Source organism: Sinohyriopsis cumingii, chromosome 18 (genome assembly GCF_028554795.1).
Source record: "Sinohyriopsis cumingii isolate HCF-2022 chromosome 18, ASM2855479v2, whole genome shotgun sequence".
NCBI classification, from domain to species: Eukaryota; Metazoa; Mollusca; class Bivalvia; order Unionida; family Unionidae; genus Sinohyriopsis; species Sinohyriopsis cumingii.
The window spans coordinates 87106836-87130133 of NC_142978.1; positions in this window are offsets into that span (position 1 = coordinate 87106836).

Below are 23298 nucleotides of genomic sequence, written 5' to 3' on the forward strand. Positions count from 1 at the left end.
GGAGATGAACAAGGAACAGTTAAATGTGGCGTTGCAATGTCATTTTGTTTACTTCTGTGTGTTGTATCCATGGATGTCTTCACTCATAAATCATAAAGCCCAAACGAATGATAAAAATGTACATTCTTCTTCCTCTTCCTGATCTAAGTTTTGGAATCGGCTTATTGATTGTAGATGATAAAAATGTGTAAACAGTTATCAAAAGCAAAACAAAACATAAACAATTTACAGTCACAATATTGTTGTTATTAAAATTATGATTCTCATAACAAAGAAAAATAATGAGAGAATATAAAATCAGAAAATAACGGTTCAAATTTTGAATGTATTAAACTAGAGATTTTACTCAAGAACTGCAGGTGAAGACACAACGTAATCAACAAAAGACTCAACTGTTCAGGTGAATTGACATATATCTGTAGCACTTGCCATACGTCTTTTGAAGAAGAATATATTTAGTGACATGGTCGTAGAGCTAATTACACTTGAATTTTAGGGATTGTTTTTGTTGTTGTTGTAATTACTAGTCATTAAAATAAGTCAACGGAGACAATAATAATAATAATAATAATAATAATAATAATAATAATAAATAAATAAATAAATAAATAAATAAATAAATAAATATAAATAATAACATCAACAACAATAAATCACGGCGGCTACATTTTCAATTATCAACGTGCGTTTTTTACGGATTTGTACCACAATAGACAAATTTGGTCATCTATTTGAAACTAAATATCACACAACTGTTATGTCTTAATTATGAACATGTGAACAATCAGACTATATCAAAAGGGCAGAAACTGAGAAAGAACATCCCATTCGCAAGTTATTTTGCAATTGAATAACTTCTGCTAAAGAGCTATTGTATTAAAAACTAATAATACAATTAAAACCTGGTTGCATCACACTAAAATCTATTGAATCGTAATGTTGTCAGTTCTGTCAGGTTTTTTTTTTTTCTTCTTTTTATCTTTTCATTTTTCTAATGTCGCCGTGTATGAGTGGTATTAGACTCTGCTTGGTATTTAATCTAACTAGAAACAGAAAAAAATGAAACAAACTTATAAAAAGATGAAAATTGTTTGGTGTATCAAAGGGGACGATTTTATGTTTTATTTTAGTGGCAAATTGCACACACTAACTCATTTAAATTAGCACCTTTGGACCAAAGTTTGTTTAGAAGTCTTTTCACTTCACTGACAAAACATTAGTTTGGAAAGTGCAAAGGAAATACATTAAGCAAAGGTTAGGAACTTGGATCAAAATAAAGCGATAATAAATGTTCTAGCTCACCTATAATACTATAAAACTGAAGCAGTTCCGATATCTTTTGGAACGAAATTTTGATTAAATTGAGAGTCTGGAAACATTTTGAATTAATATAATTAAAGTTGATCTTGATCCAAAGTAGTAATGCAGAATGAAATAACAATCTAGGTGAACTTGTAAAATCCACCCAATCTCAGATATATAGAGAGGCCTTTGACACAAATGCACGGTCATCTCATACAATAAATAGTGAAAATATTTTAATAATTGATTTATTTTGAAAATATTTACACTTGTTATATTCTTTTTGTCTGACTAAAATAATGTATCACATTACGTTCTAGCTGAGCTGGCGTATTTTTGTACGAAAAATAAAATATACTCAAGCGAACCTGACAGTGAAGACTGGAAAAATGATAAACGCACAACTTGTAGACGTCTTTACGTTTCCAATGTGCTGTTGCCAAGAGTTGAAAATTATAAGCGCACATCTTTATTCTTGTCTAGATTTACCTAAAGCCAGGGGAGACAATTCTTTTCCTGGAATTTAAACAGTTTACTCACTGTTAAAAAAATATTATTTCATCTCTCTATTAATTGCAGGCCAGCGTGATTCTGTGTAGGTAGGTAAGAACCTTTCGCAACATAAATTATCTTTGAAATCAAAGTTTGGCAATGAATTGAAAACAAGTAAAATCAAAGAAAAGTTCACTGCATAAAATTCAAAGTCCCTTTTTATTATCTGGTTAAAGTCGCTATAGGAGAGTAACACTGAATCATCTACCGAGAAAAGAAAGGTTTAATTATATTATCCATAATTACATGTAGTATTTATATAGTTTCTATGGATATAAACGTTATTAGATAGGACGTATTTTAAATAAGGAGTTTGAATAATAATAATAATAATAATATTAACAACAACAACAAACAAGGATAACACGCTTGGTCATGAAAGACCCATCTACCACGTGGTCCTGAAAGAATTAACACACTCAGGTTTAGAACTGACACGAATATCGACATATTTGAATTAGGATATTTTCTTGAGAATACTTGAATAGCAACATGTTGCCTAATATTTTTTTTGTTTACCGTCTTTTTAAAAAAACAACGAAACGGTTTAAACCTGTTAAGTAACATGCAATTCAAACTAACTCTCACAAATGTCAAAAACAATCTGAACAACAAGTGTGTTGGTGGTAAGCTGATAAAGAACAAAAACAATTTTTGTCATATCAAAGTCAACTAAGTCTGTTGGAATCAATCATGTAGAGTTTCGAAAAAACGAAACGTTGTCAGATGATCGTTCCGCATCGATCCGTTATAGTTAAATACATAAACCTATACCACTCTCAACACCACCCATCTTGATCATAGTTCTTTGGAACATTAACTCCAATCTAATTGCCAATATTTTCTTTTATTAAAGTTTTACTTAAGTAAACGGCTTTGGAGTGACCAATATGCTCAACATTGGACACATTTCTTTGTATCTTTTAAACACAGTAATGCATGTGTCAGCTTCCCATCAATAAAATGTTCATTGGTCACTTTACATGATTTGATAACATAATCATTTAAGTCGTAGGGGTCAGGGAGTTTGATATTACAAAAAAACTCTGATTTTACTTTTATTTAGCACAGAACTATTGCTATCACCATAAACTGCCAAATTTGCAGCGATAATATACCTTTACCTTTCGTATGCATTGCAAAAAATGATTTCACTCTTAGTTAGAGATCCTTCTTTATACAGGAAATATAATTGTTTACTCCGAAAGGTAATTATCATGTATCTGGTCCTGGTAGACGTTAGATTAATACTATCAACAGACGCCACAGTGTCATTTCATATTCTTGCAATATACATCTAACGCATGTTTATGTAAATACCCGTTTATGGGTTTCAGTATAAATAATTATTTTATGTAATATAAATATGAGTTCTTATGTCGTACGAGAAAGACCATAGTCCGATTGGTTTATTTAAAACGTATTCATTAAAATTACAAAGTGCTCATTGAATTTTGAAATAAATTATTATTCTGGGATATTTGTGAATTCATTGAAGGACATTATGGATTAAATTTGTGATGGTTTTACATCTTTTTATTAACTATTTTAAACGCTAGACTCGTAATAATGTGCAAGAAGTTAAATAATGAAACAAATAAACGCGTTCATAGGATTATCAGTAACTTTAATCAGGTCATCTACATAGTAATATAAATATGACTGCATTTCATGTTTCTACCCGATACGACTTTTCTTTTCAGTCTTGCAAACATAATTAGACTTTTTTTAAAATGTCCATAAGTTCAAGTGATTAGATAAACATTTTGAGATAGATAATTAAAAATGTATATCTTGCCGGTCTCTTGTAACAAGTTATTTTATTTCTGTAAATATTCATGGACCCGAAGCTCGACAATTCTTCTGTGTGTCTATCCCTCTCGCTCGCTCTTTTTTTTTCTCTCTCTCTCTCTCTCTCTCTCTCTCTCACACACACACACACACACACACATACACACACACACACACAGAGTGACAGGCTTCTCATTAGGCAGACAATGCAGCTGCACGGTACGTCCAACTCCACGTTTTCTATTTAAAATCGCTCTATCGGGCTTTAGTACTAAATTTATTGTGTTTCTTAAGTCTTGCTAAAACAGTTAACTTCTCTTAAATAAAACTGTTTTCAGTTTATTGTATTTACGTTTCATTGGGCGAAACTATATTACTGTGAAGATGAACTTTAGCGTTACGTTTTTGCATGGTAAATATAATGCAATGGAAATGCAAGCCCTGTATCTTCTACGTGCTCCTTTAATATCCCATCAAAGCCACGTAAGTAGTGACTCGAGAACTGCAGAACTTTGTGGAAACCTCAAAAATTTAATAACATTTATTAGACACTTTTATATTTTCTTTTATTGTAATTCAAATATTTTATAGTACTAACTCAACCTGAAATTATTATGCTATTTTTTTAATAAAAATTCATAATATATGATATTAATATATTAAACGCAAAACTACTAGAACATGTTTTGTCATTTCTCCATTTATGTCTGACTAGAGTCCGGAAAGAGATTAAAGAGAATGTATTCATATTACTTTGAAAGGTCTCCAAGATAATATCCATACTGCATATTATATTTGTATTGCCAAGCAGGTGAGTTAAAAGAAATATAGTATCCAGCCAAATGATGACGTCAACACTCACTCCATTAGAATTTATTTATTTCAATTACATTTAATTAGTGGTGCAAAGGAAGCTTATAGTGCTAAAATATGAATATCAATATTGAGAGCAATATTGTATCTTCAGTGAAGAATACAGTAACCTTAATTAATCAAACAAAAGACAATTTTAAGAAAAACGCTAAAACGATAACACGCCCAGGAACGTATTTTGTTTACCTCATAATCCAGCCTTTATAATAATTTGGGACCCTTTCAGAAATGATATCAAAGTCAAAAACATGATCCACTGATCGGATTTAAATGCAATTTTGACTGGTGTGATTCAGTCTACATCTTTGTCATATTTTATATCAATCCACCATATTTTGAATAAAAGTTAGAATCGACCTACTTGTTTTCATTCCTGGCAATAAAATTGCCCTCTATATATATGTGACTTTGATTAAATATAATGAAACAGGAGAAAGCAGTTTTCTTTGTGACCTTGTTCAATCTAAACATCAATCAGCTACATCAACATTTTCTGCCACAAAAAGCACACCCATGTCACGGCGAACAAGATTTGGTTAATTTAGTTTGCACGAATCAACAACTATCATATTCCTTCCATCTGCTTAAGTATCGCTTCGACTTTGAATACTATGTATTGGGGTGTAACTGCTGTGGGTGCGGGCAACGACAGTAATACATCTACGAATGCAATTGCAATGCTTCCAAGAGGGGAACAGTTTAACTTGGATTTGTGTAATTTTCCTTGCAAGATTCTTTGTCAGCGCCAGTGATAATAGCATCACCATATTATCACTCTTTCGTTGGATGATTTTGGAAAGAGACAGACGGAAACATGAGACAGGTTTTGCAACTGCAGAAATAAGCAGGACAAACATTTTTATTACAAACAAAAGCATGAACAGGAAAGAATAAAACAAGAAGAAGAAGAAGACGAGAAAAATAAAAGTTTCGTTGTATACATGAGGATCGCTCGTCCTGGTTCCCCCTCTCCAGGCCCTACCCTAATTTCTAAAATCACTCCCAAAAGTGCAGTTAGGATTTTCGTCACGCGTTGAGCCGTACGTAGGCAAGGACTGAGATGAAAAACGGTACAATCACGTCGTCTTCCAACTTTCATGTGCTTGAGACGCCACGGAAGACATAACAATAATGTGATACAAGAATAATTACTTTAGATTCCTGTGGTGTTCCTGGTAATCATTAGATCGCATTCTCGTCTAGTCCTAGCGCCATTTTTTTATAACTTCGATTCGTATGGGCTGGTGCCGAGGCGGGACGTTCGTGATTATGTTCACTGCTTCACAAATACATGTGATTGACAATGTTATCCGCACAAACAATGACAGATATACCAAAATGTATCCTGGAAGCCATGTTGTTGCACTCATAAATACCGGATCATATAGTCCGGTGACTGCTGTACATTAATAAACAGCGCAGTTATAGCTATCGCAATAACTTCCATCACCAACAAAACCTTTGTTTGGTCATCGACTTGACACATCAAACATTGCATGAAAAACTATCTGAACAAACTATTGAACCTAGGGTAGAACGCCGTTTTTGTTTTTCATAACCAAATTGGCAGGCTGAAAACCAGGAACATTAAAATAGGCGATATTGCCAAATTGATTCCCACGGCGAATGGAGGAATATTTCTTGAATTTTGTAGAATGCAAAACGATCTTTTACGCGCATCCGACTGCGACGGTGTCATGAAAAAACATGTTGATGACGGTGATAAAGCTCTGGAGAAAATAAGCAAGCTTTAAAAAGAATATTATGAACCTTTAAAGTTATTTAATCGTATGTGTGGCACTCACGGTAAAGACAGAATAATCATTGATAACGTGTCTTTGGGATTTATTGTCGGGAACACAAGGAGGTCTAGTTGAAATTTGCTGATATCGCCACGGAACTGGCTTGTTTGGACAACGTTGATGTTAAATTATTATGGTCTGAACTAGATCTCCTTAAGGCCGATATCAACGCACCCACGAACAGTTTTGGTTCGTGATCACCGCAGCAATATATTATGAAAATTATCTGTTATCTCTATTTTGTTTTTTGTATATTGATTTACTCACCTTTTTAGTTAACTGATTTAATTGTTTTGTTAAGTGTGTGTGTGTGTGTTGATTGTTTGATTGAGTATATTACAGTGCATGCATTAATCACGAAAGGATAGTTATTGGGCCGTAAGACACTTTTTTGGACAAATATCCCAGTATCCAACCGCATACAAAATTACCAACATGTTGTAACTGTCATTGTTTAGTGTGGTGCTTTGTGGCACAGCAACACATGTAGCATTTTAGTGCTGAGTTTGCAAGTGAAGGAACAAAGTTCTGCAAATGATTTAATCCTAGCTTGGCGTACACCATAGCATGAACGATTTTACAAACTTTATCTATTCCATCTGCTTGAAAGGTTCTAACTTTGCAACCGCGGTACGTTTATTGCATGAAAACATTGCAAACCGTTTTAACCAAGCATTTAAGTGGCCATGACTACTACATTATGTCAATAAATATGTCGTCAAGGCCTAGGTAGTGCACATGTAAAGTATATATAAATTCATTTAAACACTGAAGGGCAATGAAATGTATGAGAAGAAAAATGAATGGAGACGGGAGAGAATCGTACGTCTCGTTGTTATTATGTCTGCTAAATAACAAGAAGAATATATTTAATCTCAATGCTTATTCGCCATGAGATGGTGTTCATTGTATTGGAAACTTATCAACACAAGGCTTGCTATTAATATTTCTACTGTTTCTGCTACCACGTCCCAATTATATTTAATGTCATTAGAATATCTACATCAAATGCTACAGATATTTCACCTACAAACATAAATAATAATAATAATAATAATAATAATAATAATAATAACTACAGTTGCTAGCACAATTTACCACAAATACCACAACAACTATTACTACTGATACTACTATAACGACAATACTAATACTACCGTTACTACAACTATTCCAAGTACTACTAATACTGATATTAGTCATACTATTATAGGATCTGAACAATGGAAATCAACAGTGTAGCTATAACTGCATTAGGACATAATTCACTAGAAAGCTCCTTGAACCCAAAAGACTCGATATCAAAGGAGTTGAGATATATTTCACAAAATTATTATGTCAGCATAATTAGTTTTTTGTTGTTGCTGTAGGGTTTAACGCAATTTTTCAGCACACGATAGGCTCTATATATATATATATATATATATATATATATATATATATATATATATATATATATATATATATATATATATTAATGGTGGAGGAAGAACCCGGGAATACTCCGGCAAGAACCACCGACCCACGAGAAGCTACTGGCAAGCTTTCTCACATACCCACATTAGTCTCTATGAAAACATTATTAGAAAAGACGTGTTTTACATTAGGATTGTTACTACTACATCTACTACTACTACAACTGCTACTACTACTACTACTACTAATAATAATAATAATAATAATAATAATAATAATAATAAACAAAGATATCAAGCTGGGTCATAAAAGGCCCATATGCCACATGGCCTTGCAAGTATTAACTCGCAAAGGTATATAACTGATACGAATATCTAACTTTATGAATTAGGATACTTTCTTGCGAATATTCAAATAACAACATGGTATTCGATCTTTGTTTGTTTGGAATCAATCAACCCGATTTTGAATAAAGAAAATTAACTGTTGTCGGATGATCATTCCGCATCGATTCGTTATAGTTAAATCCATACGCTAATACTACTTCCGACAGCACCCAACCTGATCATCGTTCCTCTAAAGGTTAACTCCAATCTAATTTGCGTATTTGGTCTATTATTCAAATTTTATACAGCTCTGTTTTTGCTTTGCATTAGCATAAAACCTTTGACCTCAGCATATAATGCAATATTTGCAGAGATCATATAGGTCGTATGAGTTATTATGGCTGAGAAGAAAGACCAAAGTCAAATTTCGGTATTTTTTAAATTCTAAAATAATCAGTCAGTGCGAATGTCAATTTGGCATGCATTAGTATGGCAAATTCCGGAGACTTACAATAAACGTATCATAAACAAATTCCAGTATAATTTGCCAACAGGTCCCTGTGTGATTTTGATTGTGAAAAAATCACGTCCTAGAGTAATATTTGAGATAGTTTCCGAATTTAACTGTGCACTCATCGAATTGCTACATTTCATTTGTCCATCTTCAGCACATAAGGAACATGTATATTTGCACTGTGTTTGGAGACAATGAAAAAGAATAACGCATGCATTCATTTACTTTAAATAGAATCCTACACTATTAATATATAACCACAATAGCATTATGGATCACTTATTTTAATTATACAATACTGCTTGGCAGGGAGTGGTATGTGTTAATAGAGAACCAAAATAGATAAAAGAATAAAGAGGATTGATTTGACAAGTTATTAACATCGACTAATATTTAAAAACATTCATCGAATATTCGAATAGGAAAATGTGGTACTTGTTTTCCCTCTGTTCAGGTGAGTAGGCAAATGCACACTCTTACACACACACACACACACACACACAGAGAGCTATATTTATAACTTACAATAGTCCTATATATATATATATATATATATATATATATATATATATATATATATATATATATATATATATATATATATATATATATATATGGTGATCAACGGGAGCATATAAGAACAGGAAATACAATACCTATCGACGTTTCGACATAGTCACGGCATTTCTTAAAATAGGAATTAACTGTGAAAATTATCTTTGTTTCTAGTTGAAGCGACAAAGCGGTTTAAGTTGACGCAATCGCTAAAAATTCATATTCCTTGTTCCAAAAGGTTTACCAGACAACTTGCTGGTTAGTATATTCTTAATTTGTTTCTGCTCTACTCAGGTAAATACCCACGTAGTCCCCTCACCCCCCATATATATATAGAAATGTATGTATGTATGTATGTATGTATGTATGTATGTATGTATGTATATATGTATCTATGTATCTATGTATGTATATATGTATGTATGTATGTATGTATGTATGTATATATGTATGTATATATGTATGTATGTATGTATGTATGTATGTATGTATGTGTGTATGTATGTATATATGTACGTATGTATGTATGTATGTATGTATATACGTATGTATGTATGTATGTATGTATGTATGTATGTATGTATGTATACATGTATGTATATATATAATGTATGTATGTATATATAATGCGGCAGGGCAGTTTAATTCAAAGCAAACGTTGAAAGCTCTACTTCCTTGTTTGAAAATGTTTACCTGGCAACTTGTTGGTTAGTATATTCTTAATAAATTGGCTATGTTCTTCATTTAAATCAGAGAAACTTTTAATGGCCTTTACTTTGTAGCATTACACATCGTGTCTGTTATGAAGACAAAAGTTACCACAACTGATAATTTATCACAAAATCAACGCATCAGGACAATTAATCCTAACCTCTATAAAACAAGCGAAATATAAATTAATTCCGGTCTCGGAAATACGCAGCATACCCTAAAGACTAGCTAACAGTATTATCTAAGGTTATAACCCCAAGACTCTACAAGTCCCAACTGAGAGCCTGCCTTAAGTATTCGACTGCCAACTTAACGTGGCGGCAGATAATAAAATCAATGCAGATTTATTTTCTTTTAAAAGGCTCCAATTAAATGTTTTCATTATTTAAAGGCCTCAATGTTTTGAAATGCTCTGGCTTTGCATCTTTGTTTAGGAGGGTAAAATGTGCACCAACTATATAGGTCTTAAAATCATAAATCAATCATAGACCACCAACCCACCCACCCACCCACCCACCCCACACACACACTCTCTCACACACCCACACACACACACACACAAACACACACAAACACAAAACACACACATGATACCATCTTTAATCAGAAGTAATATATATACTTAATTCGATATAGCTAAGTGCTATTCCTGTAGTCTTCGTCAACGCCCTTTGTGACTACCTTGGAGATGATTTATTGCGTATTACAGAATGATTACCTGCCTCCAAAACAAAAGAGTAGCTCATGTAAAATATTTATGTGAAACGCATTTACAAAATAGCGTAATATTTTCTTACGTTTGAACATTGGGAAACTTCTGTATATAGTCTTATTGCTTCGTGAAACGGGGACCAGATTCTGTCAAATACGGAAAACATTTCAACTTAAACTAGTCCTTGAGGATCGGCAAACGTAGATCTCATACATCTCAAACAAATATATATCGATCATACAAATTAATAAAAAGAAAATCGGAACACGCCGAAAGATTTGAATTGTCTGATTCATCTTTTCGTTTGCTATAAATTGTCAGACACGAATAAAATGTTTCCTGTTGGTTAAGGAACATAGTGCATCCAACTAAGTTTAGAGAACTTGTTTGTTACCAATGAATGAATGGCAAGGAGTCACTCTTTATTTTAAGATGCGTTTAATGTGGTTGTGAACGTAGTGTGATGGAAGTGCACAGTTAACTCAAGTATGAAATATGGTAAAAAACTATGTGGTTTTTTTTTTTATCCGGAAATAACAGCATAACACCAGCAGGTTTGATCATCTGTAATTCAAACAAGTCAGAGTAACACCTCATAAGTTTTAGTGTGTGTTAATTTACTAGCACTGTCACCCATAGGAATCCTTGTGTCATTTGGAATGTTGCTCAGTGTTCAGGTTGGAACAAATCGTGTGCGTAGTGTATAGTAAATTAATTGGTGGTCAGACTCCATGTGATATTACATCCTCGTTAACAAAACTTGATTTTGTCCAGTGAATAAAATAATCCGTTTCGAGCTTCAATTCCTCGTTTGGTTTAGACAACTTGTTAGTTAGAACTTGAATTAAGAGCCTTGTGTATTTGGTCTCTTCATTTTAGGAAGGTTAAAATCGGTAACCTTTGCCCTATAAATAATTGCCATCAGTACCTGCAAAACTGAATATTGCAAGTTCCGTGACGTTTTGACAACTCACTTCAAAATTTTTACATTCGACGACAACATAACGTGACGATAAAGCGATTTTTCACATTTGGTAGGTCGTTTATATCAGTCAGTAATTATCTCTATATTTTTCTCTTTACACACTGTTTATTGTCCAATATATACATCCAGCTGTAATGATGATATCAAAGTTATTAAACTTTCATAAATAAAGCGAGCTTGGTAAAGAATACGTTGTATTGACGAATTAATATTTTGCGAAATAAAGGTTACATATAAATTTAGGCCTTAGATCATCCATAATTATCGATCTAATTTTAGTTCATTGGCGTGAAACAAGGACTGGTGTACGTTTAATTATTGTATTAATTGGTATAGCCCAGGTGTGCTATGGATAAAAGCCTGAGACTTTACCACAGCCGCAGGAATGCCAGATGAAAAAAAAGCCAGTGGATGTGTATGATTTATATTCCATATAGTGTATAGGTGGGATTTATTGAACCTTGTAGTGTTCATACAGTATAAAAATATGTCATATTTTCTTATATAATTGTTTACAGGTGTGAAATCCTAGATACAGCCTTTCTCAGTATCTATATTGTTTTCTTTTTTCTTATTTGGTTTGCAGAATGTACATGTTTTAGTAATGATTTCAAGTGAAATCGAAATCACTGTTAGATACCGATAATAGTTAGTATATTTCTTTTTCTGTTGCTGTGTCTTTAAATTCCTTCGAAGAACAATGAGTTTATGTATTCAAGGACAGGATTTGTGTCGCTTACTCATTAACATATTGTTGCTAGTTAAAAGCGCGTTAAACCATTGAGCGAGCTTTACTGTGTACGATAATATTATAATCACCAGTTTTTAAACGAGGACCTATTCAATACTGAATTAAAGGCTTTTAAAGATTAATGGTTATTGACACGGACAAAATAATTAATTAAACAATTGATGCAGTTTCTTGGAAGGAGGTAGAATCGCAATTGAGAGATTGACCTTAATTTAAATTTTATAACTTAAAATACATAAAAAATGTTATTAAAAAATATCAAAGACCATTACAAATATGAATCCTTGACATTACTATCAGAATTTTTCTCATACCCATCCACATAAATAAACCACCCTCCAATAGCAACACAGCTTTAACTTCACTGGATGAAGAAAGTAAATCGATTTATGTCATATAAAATCCCATGAAGGTATCTGATTATTTAGCCATGTACGAGTCCAACGCATATGTTTAATAGGACTGCTTCTTGTAGCCTGTGTGATAGTCATTATCACGTATCTTGTCGGATAGTGCATGGTAAATGCAAGGTCCCCATTGATACTGTTCGATTACTGGGGATTAAAAATATAAATGAATCGATTTTTATTTGTCTCATTCAAATCCGCAAAACTCCACCAATGCATGCTAAGTCTTATGTCAAATTTGTTTTTTTTATTTGGCATTCAACCATACAGTCTATGGAATATATTTTGGTTCTATTAAGACAAGAATAGTTAATTATTTATAATTATGTTTTTCTTTTGTCATTACGATTTACAGCAATCTGAATTGTCTAACCCTTTCGAATTTTCATACATACACAGACTTCTCACTTAACATTTTAATTGTGAACCAAATACTAGACCTTTTTGAAATAAATGAGATATCTTTGCAAGTAATACAATTAAAATATACTTTAAAGGAATAATTAAAGAAAAATCTTACATATCTTGATGTGTAAGACATGACGGTACCGTGAAAAATACTCAGTGTGTGAATGTGTGTATGTATGTATGTACGTATGTATGCTATGAAATCTGTATTACTTTGTAATATGGAAATTTGAAATTTGTTTTGCAGAATAAAATAAACAAAATAAAAGGAAAAGAAAAGAGTAAACTTTGCGGATACAGGTGGTGTAGACTCCACAACCTTTGCTTTACGAGCGTTACGCTTTATCGAACTGCTATGCAAACACTTAAGGCCTGTATACAATCATGTATCGTCTTCATGCGTACGATTTTAACCTTGAGCCAAATACTTGACAGTAATGAAGTGCACTATAAATGAAAAAATATACATCGTCTGCTTAACATATAATGATGTGAAGACAAGACGGTATAAATTGTCCACTGTAATTTGTTTACAGTCCTAAACATTGATGAAATAACGAACAACGCCGTGTTTTGCCTGAGAAGAACGAAACAGACTGTGAACGATGGATTTAGATTTGTAACTGAAGTGGGGCCTCCTCTTTAAAAGAGAAGTAGGAGAAGTGGGCGTGGCGTAAAAAATACATTGCTTTTCTCTGAATGGCTGTATATACATCATGAATCTTCACTCACTGTTTTGTATCATTGCAGCTTATGAATGTTATTAAATTAGGAATTTATTTAGCTAGTTATGTTGAATGAAATTATAAGGATTAACTGTTTATCTGTTTTAGATTCAATGACGCATGAACCGATAAAATCTTTGCAAAAATTGTATAATCCGCATCGGAGATCATACAATTTTTTCACATCGGTTCTTGGTTCATACTTCGTTGAATTTTAACAACTAAAATAGGCAATGCTTTATTAAACATGTCTTGTTCATTGTCAGAAACAATGAATCACATGGAAGAAGTGAGACAACTGGTCGCTGATACTTTATGACAACTTGGCACATTATATCTGCTTGTATCACAATCTTTGCCCAAACAATTTACTTATTGTAACATTATCGATATTTTTGACGAAAACTGCAATCTTTATTAATCATAAAAATGTTGTCCTAGCAGTTTCACCCAGCGTGGGTAGCATGTTTGAAGATATGTTGTAAACGATACGTACCGCAAGAGAGTTAAATGCAAATGTTTCACTTTATAGTTTTCAAATCTGAACAACGCTTTAAATGTAAAAGTAATTAAAGCATCTATATGTTAAAATCAAATGCAATAAATTATGTCATCTATATACAATTTTTCCCCCTCAATTATGTGACATATGTGCAAATTCATATTTACTAAATGATGGATTGATTTCTTAATTTAAGATTTCAAGAGGAATAACATTGTTCTGATTCTAGTGACTATTCCTTTACTTTATCAACTTTCCTATCCAATTATTCTGAATTTAAATTTTTTGGAAAGGTAATTTATTTCTACAAATGCATGCAAACGCTAAATTAAGGTGTATGTTACGTATGCACGAAAAATGTTTTGAAAGAGATATTAGACTTACAAACATAAGATTTACATGACGGAGTTAACTCCCTTTATGGGCCACTTCTCGAGTGTTTTGAAATGCATGTACTGTTTTATACATAATTTATGACTATGTTGATTTAGTCTGACACACCATACTGTATAAGATCAGTATCACGTTCAGTGCAGTCGCAATATTTTTTTGTTCCATCACAATAGGCCAACGTCTTACCAAATTTAAATGTTCTGTTTAGAGTTGAATGCCATCAAATCATTGAAGAGAACGGTATTTCAAGCAATGATCTTTTTATCTTTATAAATTTAAGCACAGATTACAAGAAGAAAAGAAAAACAAATTGTTTGCCTTTCAGTGTTTGAGCATGTTTCCGTGACGAAACAATGTGCTCCAAATGATTGAATCCCAAATTGCTGTAATAATAATAATAATAATAATAATCGCTTTATAATATTAGAGAACACATACAAACATATGCAACGACCAGATTACAAAACCAAACACCATAAAATTACAAAATTAAGACATGCTGACAATATTTAAGTAAGTAAACATTATTAAGTCTTTAAATATGTTCTAGTTCTCTAAATAAGTGAGCTTTCAGAGCACTCTAGAATGAAATAACTGTGTTCTTGTGTCTAAGATATGTGGACAGTTTCTTCTACGTTGGGACCCTGGTACGCGGAAAACACTGTCCACGCGACTTTGTTTTAATAATTGGAATAATGAGAATGCGAGTATAGGAAGAGGAGCGCAAGTTTCTTGGTGGGGTATTCACATGGTTGAAGTCAGGTAAGTATATTAATCAAAGAAATATAGCATAATGATCACTATTTCTGTTTGACTCTGGATAGAACGGGTATCCAAGTGAAGGTTATAGAGCAGGGGGAGGTGTGCTCAGTTCTTCGTATTCTAATGATGATCCGAGCAGCCGTGATTGTAACTTTTTGAAGTTTCTGTAGTAGATACTGAGACGAACCAGATATAAGTGAATTACAGTAGTTCAGTTTGGAAAGGATAAAGGAACAGTGTTGAAGTGGCATCAAAGGAAAGAAAATTCCGAATGGTGTTGATGAATCACAGCTCCGACAATGCAGCCTTGCATATGTTTACTACATGTTGGTGTAATGAGAGCGTACTGTCGAGAGTGACACATACGTTTCGTACTGACAACATAAATGTAATGTTGGTATTGCTGATACTTAGTATTTAAGTTTAAGTTAAAGAGTTTGAAGGAGAGAATATTTCTGTGATGATCAGGATGGCTCAAATATTATAATCATATATTTACAATTTGTTACAAGTCATCTTTGACTTCACATCGGATGATAGCCTCATCTTCAGTTGGGCAGCTAGATTTTTATATTTGAGTGCCATCAGCGTACAGTTGCTGAGACACGGGATGTCGATTTCTAAGATCAGCTAGGTGTATAGAAAAAATAACAGGGCCGAAAACAGAGTCATATGGAATACAAAAGCATTATCCGGGCTCAAATGTTTTCCATTTACGAACACAATTTGTGTTCTTCTGACTAAGTAGGACTTGAATCATAGCATCGTTGTACCTTGAATACCAAATACGTAAAGGAGACGGTGACGTAATGTATCATGTCATATAGTGTCAAATGCCGCAGCCAGGTCAAAGAGGGTAAGCATTCTAATATTTTCATTATCCAAGGCAGAGAGAAGGTCGCTAACTACTCTCAGAAGGACAGTTTCAGTACTTTTGCGAGGGTGGGTGGGTAAGCAGACTGTGCATTGCTACAAAGACTATTGTAATTCAGATGAGATACAAAAAAAAGTTTTCTAAGATTTTTGAAATGAATGAGAGATTAGTGAAAGAGCAATATTTTTATCGTTAGGGTCAATTATCGTTTTATTTCATCAGGGGCTTTACAATCATGGCAATTTTGAAAATTGATGGGAATTTCCTGGATGAGAGAATTATTGCAAACATCGGTTAGTGATGGCTATATTGAATCTTAAACTTTATGAAAAGATACACATTATAAGCTCACGTCACTAAATTATTTTAAAAGAAAATATTCTTAGATGAGAGTTGCTTCAACAAATCTAAGCGACGTGATCATATTTCATCAGATAACACCCAAAACAGTTACATCAGTCTTCCATTTTAACAGATAAATTTAAAACAAATATAAAAGACTTCGAATTGGCGAGTAAAATAAAATGTAAGGTATTTGTCATATACTTATCTTGGAAACATAATCATATTTTGGGAGAAATATATATATGTCAAGTGTTAAAATCTTCCATTCGTATTTTTCCTTAAGTGCAATTTATCTTCTTTGGAAAAAGTGTATAGAAAAAAGCCAGCAATGTAATATTTTATGCCAAAGCACACTAACGTATGGATATGATAGTGCCAAAAAAGGAAAAAATATGCAGGTTGAAAGTGTTCAGGTGCATGGTAATTGCTTCATCAGAACACCTCTAAATAGGAGACAACAAAACAAAAACAGATAAAAGAAAAACATTTATAGCGCTATCTAAGTAAATATATAGGTCTTTCTAGTTTAAGTCCGTTGCAGAGTTTAACAACATTTTCAGCCTGTGCATTTTTAGATACGTCGACTGGTTCAAATACATGCTACTTACATTGGGTTGTCTCGATTAAGATATTCTATGCTGCTATATTTGTATTGTGCTATGACTATAAGTTTTACAAAAAATAACAGAAAGAAGCAGAATTTCACCAGAGTGATTTTGAAGAGGACACGGGTGACCCTGATCCAAATAAAATCTGCTTCGACCAGAAGACCAATAGACTCAAGGCTAGCAAAGAAAAAAAGACGTTGCGTAGCTCCTGAAAATTATTTTGATATTCGAACTAACCATGAAGTGACTTCCAGAAATTTTAGGATAACTGCAAACACTAGCACGGTTACATTTAAAGAATTCACATCTAAAACTAGATAAACTAGTAACTAACAGTCTAAAACTAGATAAACCAGTAACTAAACAATGTTTGCGAATAAATGACAGTGTGGGCAGCGTGTTGGTATGGTATCTATGACAAAAAGTTTAAAGTTTGTGCAAGAAAGAAAGGAGATCTTTAAATTCAAAGTTATGACAAGAAACCCGATAACTATTGAATGACGAGCAGAAAATTCCTCATTTTTGTGGCTAATCGCGCTTGAAACATCCGCATTAAAAACCTTAATTTTCTCATTCTCAGAGTTTAAAAGTGATTCCAGGGAAATTTAAATAAAATATTCCGTGACTTTCGTACTCTTTGTGATTCTACCGAGTAGATTTTAAACCCCACCGAGGACACATGGAGCGAGGAGAAGGTACTTCTTTACTCCAACGTCTCCGGTATTCTACAATTATTGCTAAAAATTTCTCGGAATACGACGTATAATTCCTTTTGAAAGATTAGTCAGAACAAGGATTACGAATTTTCAATAGTCATCATAAACGTAGTCAACATAGTTTACATGAATGGGTGAGAAGAACAATTTAAAGATTCCATATCTTTTTTGACTATATAATGCCTAAAACGTTTGTATCTAAAGCATCTGCTAGATTTTATTTTCCACACTTTTTCAATACTGAAGCAATGTAAACAAGTCGTGCTCACGCATTTTCCTGAAGGTCACGAATACCACCCCGCGTGTATGAGAACAGATTAAAGAGGAGCTTTCTATGCCTGCTACTAAAATATCCTTCTTACACTTTGAGTGATAGCTCGTATCTTTTCGTGTAAAACTGGATAACTAACAAAATCAACTGGTAAAATATATTATGAAACTGTATCACCTTCTCCAGAAGCAAAGTATATTTAAAGCGAATGTAAAAGTTAATTAATTGCAATTTCACCATTGAACCTGAACCGATTTGTTATACTCAGCTAATTGCCAGGGAGTTATCATTATGGTCATTGTTTAGGGATTGAAATATACAGTTTCAAAATCGCATTATAATGACTTAAATAAACAAACCTTGCACTGTGAAAGAGATAGGAGCTGTGTTGGTTCAGGGTCTAACTTTTTCTCTATAGATTGAGTGACGAAGTTGATTGGAAAAAAGTAACAGTATGGGATGTTCTAAGAAGTTACTTTTCCAAGCTTGTTAGGTAACGTTGGCTCTTTTAAGATTTGAAATAATTAAAAACGAATTTCAATGTTTGCATGAATGCACGACTTTTTATATTTTTTCCTGTCTTGCATTCATGTATACACTGAGATTTTAGCTATAGTTAAATCACTTTTACATTGCTAGACGATTGTGATATTTTCATCACTGTTGCGAAGTCCTTTTTTACAAATACTATAACATTACAACAAATATGTCATAATTTAAATGAATATCAAGTTTTAATATGATGCATTCACGTCATCTCTTGTTGTTGTTATTGCTTTTTTTGGCATGCAATACGCTTTTGATCCTCAACATTTCTTTCTGCTCTAGTACCAGCATAATCCAAAAAAAGTTTACTTAACTATAACTGTCACTTGAAAATTTCTATTTCATAGCATATTTAGTCTGAAAGTCAGTTTTCTCAAAACTCTTGACATATTTTAAGAAACAGTGTGAATTTTATGTACTTTAGGTGCAGCAAAACAAAATATATCAGAATGAGATAATGTGCAAAATATGCTTGGCACTGTCGAAGCTAATTGTACAGCTACGTGTTAAATAAATTTTCATAGCGGTGATTTTACCACCCAGTCCCTTTGGTAAATAAACCGAATCCCCTAATAAAGAACGTGAGTGCACCAGATTGTTGTATATAAAAGAATATTCTTCATTCAATCTTACCACCAAGTTATACAATTTTGAATCTAATTTTAAAACTCCATATTATATGTACATAAATCTCGGCTGTCTTTCATTACGTTTATTTTAATTAAAGTTGACTATCTCCTGGAACCTACACAATTCGTTGTGTAAAATATGGACAAAGAGGATTGTAATGACTGAAAAGATTGGTCAGACTGATACGTAAGGGCTGTGTTCTAGCGTTAATAATGAAAGCTACATATGCAAGGGAAACAAAACTAAGATATGAAAAACAAAACAATCAACATTTTTTGAGTAGTGTTACGACCCTATGGTAACAAAATTAAAATAAACAAATAGGGCGAAACCAACAAATTATATTAAATTTAATAAACAATTTAATTATCAACGTTATAAATGACAAATGTGAGATGAACTTAAAGTATTATGAAGTGAACCCAAAATAGTCCTTATAAAGGTCAATGAAAGTCTTAACGAACGAAAAGTTTCCTATAAATTTCAATACCACAAATGTTATTCTCCTCCAAAAACAGTGAAGTTGTTAAGATGACGTTGTCCAGAATTCCTTCGAATAATTTATAGCAGTTCCAGAATAATATTAAATTCCAAAAATGAACATTCTCTATTTCCGCCGGACATACCAAACAACCATTTTTTTCTCTGAAATAGTATCTAAGGACAACATAAAATCCGTCTGCAGACATATAACAGGAACACAATAAGTGCAAGTGACTCCAAACTTCGGAATCTGAATGTTTAATTTTCTTCTTATATGCACCACATTTAGCAACTGTATCTTACAATATACTGCAAGTGACACCATACACAAGTCATTTTGCGTCGCATTGGGCCAATTCACGTGACCTAGCACAAGCCATGCGAGTTACTGAATTATTCTAAAAACGTATAAATCCCATCATTCATTGAGAAACTATTCCATATGCGCCATTTTAATTCATATTATTAAGATTATTATTAATAACTGTCAACACATACGTACATATCTATTTAAAGATCCTATAAAGTTTGCGTTCTTAACAGAGCCTGGTTGATTACAGAATATGTAACAAAATATATTCCATACAGTTTACAACCATGAATAAAAATTACAAAATATTAAATAAAATCATGTAACAAGAGTTACAAAAATATAAATATGCATAACACACCATGCCCCTTCATAAGGAAAAGAAATTATATATGCAATCAAATATGCAAGTCATGAAATTACAAAGGTATAATAAATGTACAGAATGTATGCTAATAAAGCAATATAAAACTCATATACAAGTGAAAGTGCTTTCGCGATGAAATTTTATTTCCATTTGATATGCTGAATAGCGATGTTGTATTCTTTCAACATTAATCTCCGATACAATGACCTTTGGTTTTCAGTTTTCATTTTTTTTTATGAAAGTATGGGGATTGTGATCCATGAATAAAATAGTCGAAGAAGAAGCAGCATTAATACTTCAATGTGTTGTATAACCAAAAGTAGTTCCAAACGCTCCTTTTCGGGTGCTTCTTTAACTTTTTTTTAGAAACAGCACACTGGAAGATCCACACCATTTTTATTTTCCTGAATTGATACGCCACCAACACCTACACGACTCACATCTACATATGCTTTAAATGGTTCATTTAAATCTGGAGCAAATTATTTTTGCTCTCTTAGGTACAGCCTTTATTTTAACGCTTCCGAACATTCATCAGACCGATACAACTTGGTCTTCTTATTTTAACAAAGTGGTCTGTGGTGACGCAATTATAAACAAATTTGAGCAAATATTTCCGATAATATCCAGCCATATCCAAAAATCTCACAAGTTGTCTCTCGCTGACAGGTGCAGGAAATTCGGAGATAGCTTGAATCTTAGCTTATACAGGCTTAACTTGACCATGTCCCACAATATGTTCTAAACATTTGAAACAAGCTCGGTAATACTCACTTTTACAAATACTGTCAAATTTGCCTCACCCAAGCGAACGAAGAATTTCTGGATAGTTTCCAGATGATCCTTCCAGGAATCGCTGTAAATAATGACGTTGTCAATGTATGCATCAGAGCCACCTATACCAGATGTTACCATATTCACTTAGCGCTGGAATGTAGATGGATAATTCGTTATACCAAATGGCACACTTTGTATTATTCCAGTCCCTCTGGAGTTACTAAAGCCGAAATTTATTTTGTTCTATACGTAAGTGGAATGTGCCAAATCTTTTTAACAGGTCAGACTTCGTGACATATTTTGCATTTCCAATCGCATGAATACAGTCATCACTTCACGGTATATCAAATGAGTCTGCTTTGGCGTCACTGTTCACTTTCCTGTAATCTGTGCAGATTCGGAAAGAATTATCTGGTTTCTTCACAACAATACACCGTGAACTCAAGCTACTTTTTCTTAGTTAAATAAAGTCTTTTTCCAACAAATATTCAACTTCCATCTTCAAACATTCCTACGAGAGAGAATTCATCCTGTAAGGGTGTTGTTGTACAGGTTTAGAATCTACTCTTTTACCATCATGGTAGATTATCTTCGTTCCAGTTGGAACATCTGGAAACAAGTATATATTATTCAGACACCTCACTGTATATTATACGGACACTGATTCAGAAAGTGATAGTCTTCCTGGAGATTTGAACAGAAAGATTCATGGAACAAATATATCGAACGGCGACACAAATTCAGTCCCACTGCCTTATACAAAGGATACAAAATATAAGACCAAACACCAGCAGTCATCCGAAGAAACAGATGGGGATGGTCTTGTGCAGAATGGTCTATACATTATAACAAAAGTATTGAACATTGTAACGTTAATATAACTTTTATGCCTGGTTGAGAACGGCCCGAAAACGCCAATTAGCCCGAGCACATATGAAATTATATACATTTTGCAACAGTGTGTATTAAATTACGTTAATAAAGATGCTACTAGAGGCACGTCTGATGAAATCTACTTAAACCATTAAGCTGGACAAATTATAGCATACTATGAAAAAAAATTTTCAGATGTTGATTCTTAAATTACTAGTTGTAACCACATATTTATGCTGACATCAAATCCAACAATGCTGAATGTAAGTATTTGAGGAGAAGAAAAAGCAAAAATGAAATAGAAAACTGCGTCGAAAATGGAAAATTAGACAAGAGTAAAGATGAACAAAGCACATAAACTTTCTGCACTTCGTCAAGGTGGAATCTTCCCTCTAAATCTTCAGATAAGACTACGTACAGCTTCATAGAAAAGAATGATCAATCACTACCGGATGATAATATAGCGTACGGGAACGTTTGAAAACGCAATAGAATAGAACAAGAAATTTTACCAGATGAGATAAAAGCGGGAAAATAGATATTCACACAACAATGGGCAGCAACCAGTATACAAATAATCTATAGACAATTAAATGAAATGCATCCGAAATAGAAGAAGAGAAGGGACCAGTTTCAATTTAAACTTTGATTTTCAAAACAACAAATTGCAGATTGATTATTTGGATAACTATATCAATGAACATTCAGACGAATAATCAAACACTGTCGATGTGGCACTTCTTAATTCGAAAATAGCATAAATGTGAACACTGAGAGAAAGGACAGGAAAGTTATGATATTTTAAACTGAATACATCCGAGTAAGAAGCAAATGTTAAAGTCGGATATAGATTTGAGAAATATCACATTTGTCACTCGGACCAGCAAAATTAGTCCAAGTCCAGAGAGTAACTGTTTAATTACAGATACCACTGTACGTTAATCAAGGATCCGAAGGTGACAATAGCTGAGCATCTAGAGGGACATATACTCTATTATATAGTTTTCCTTA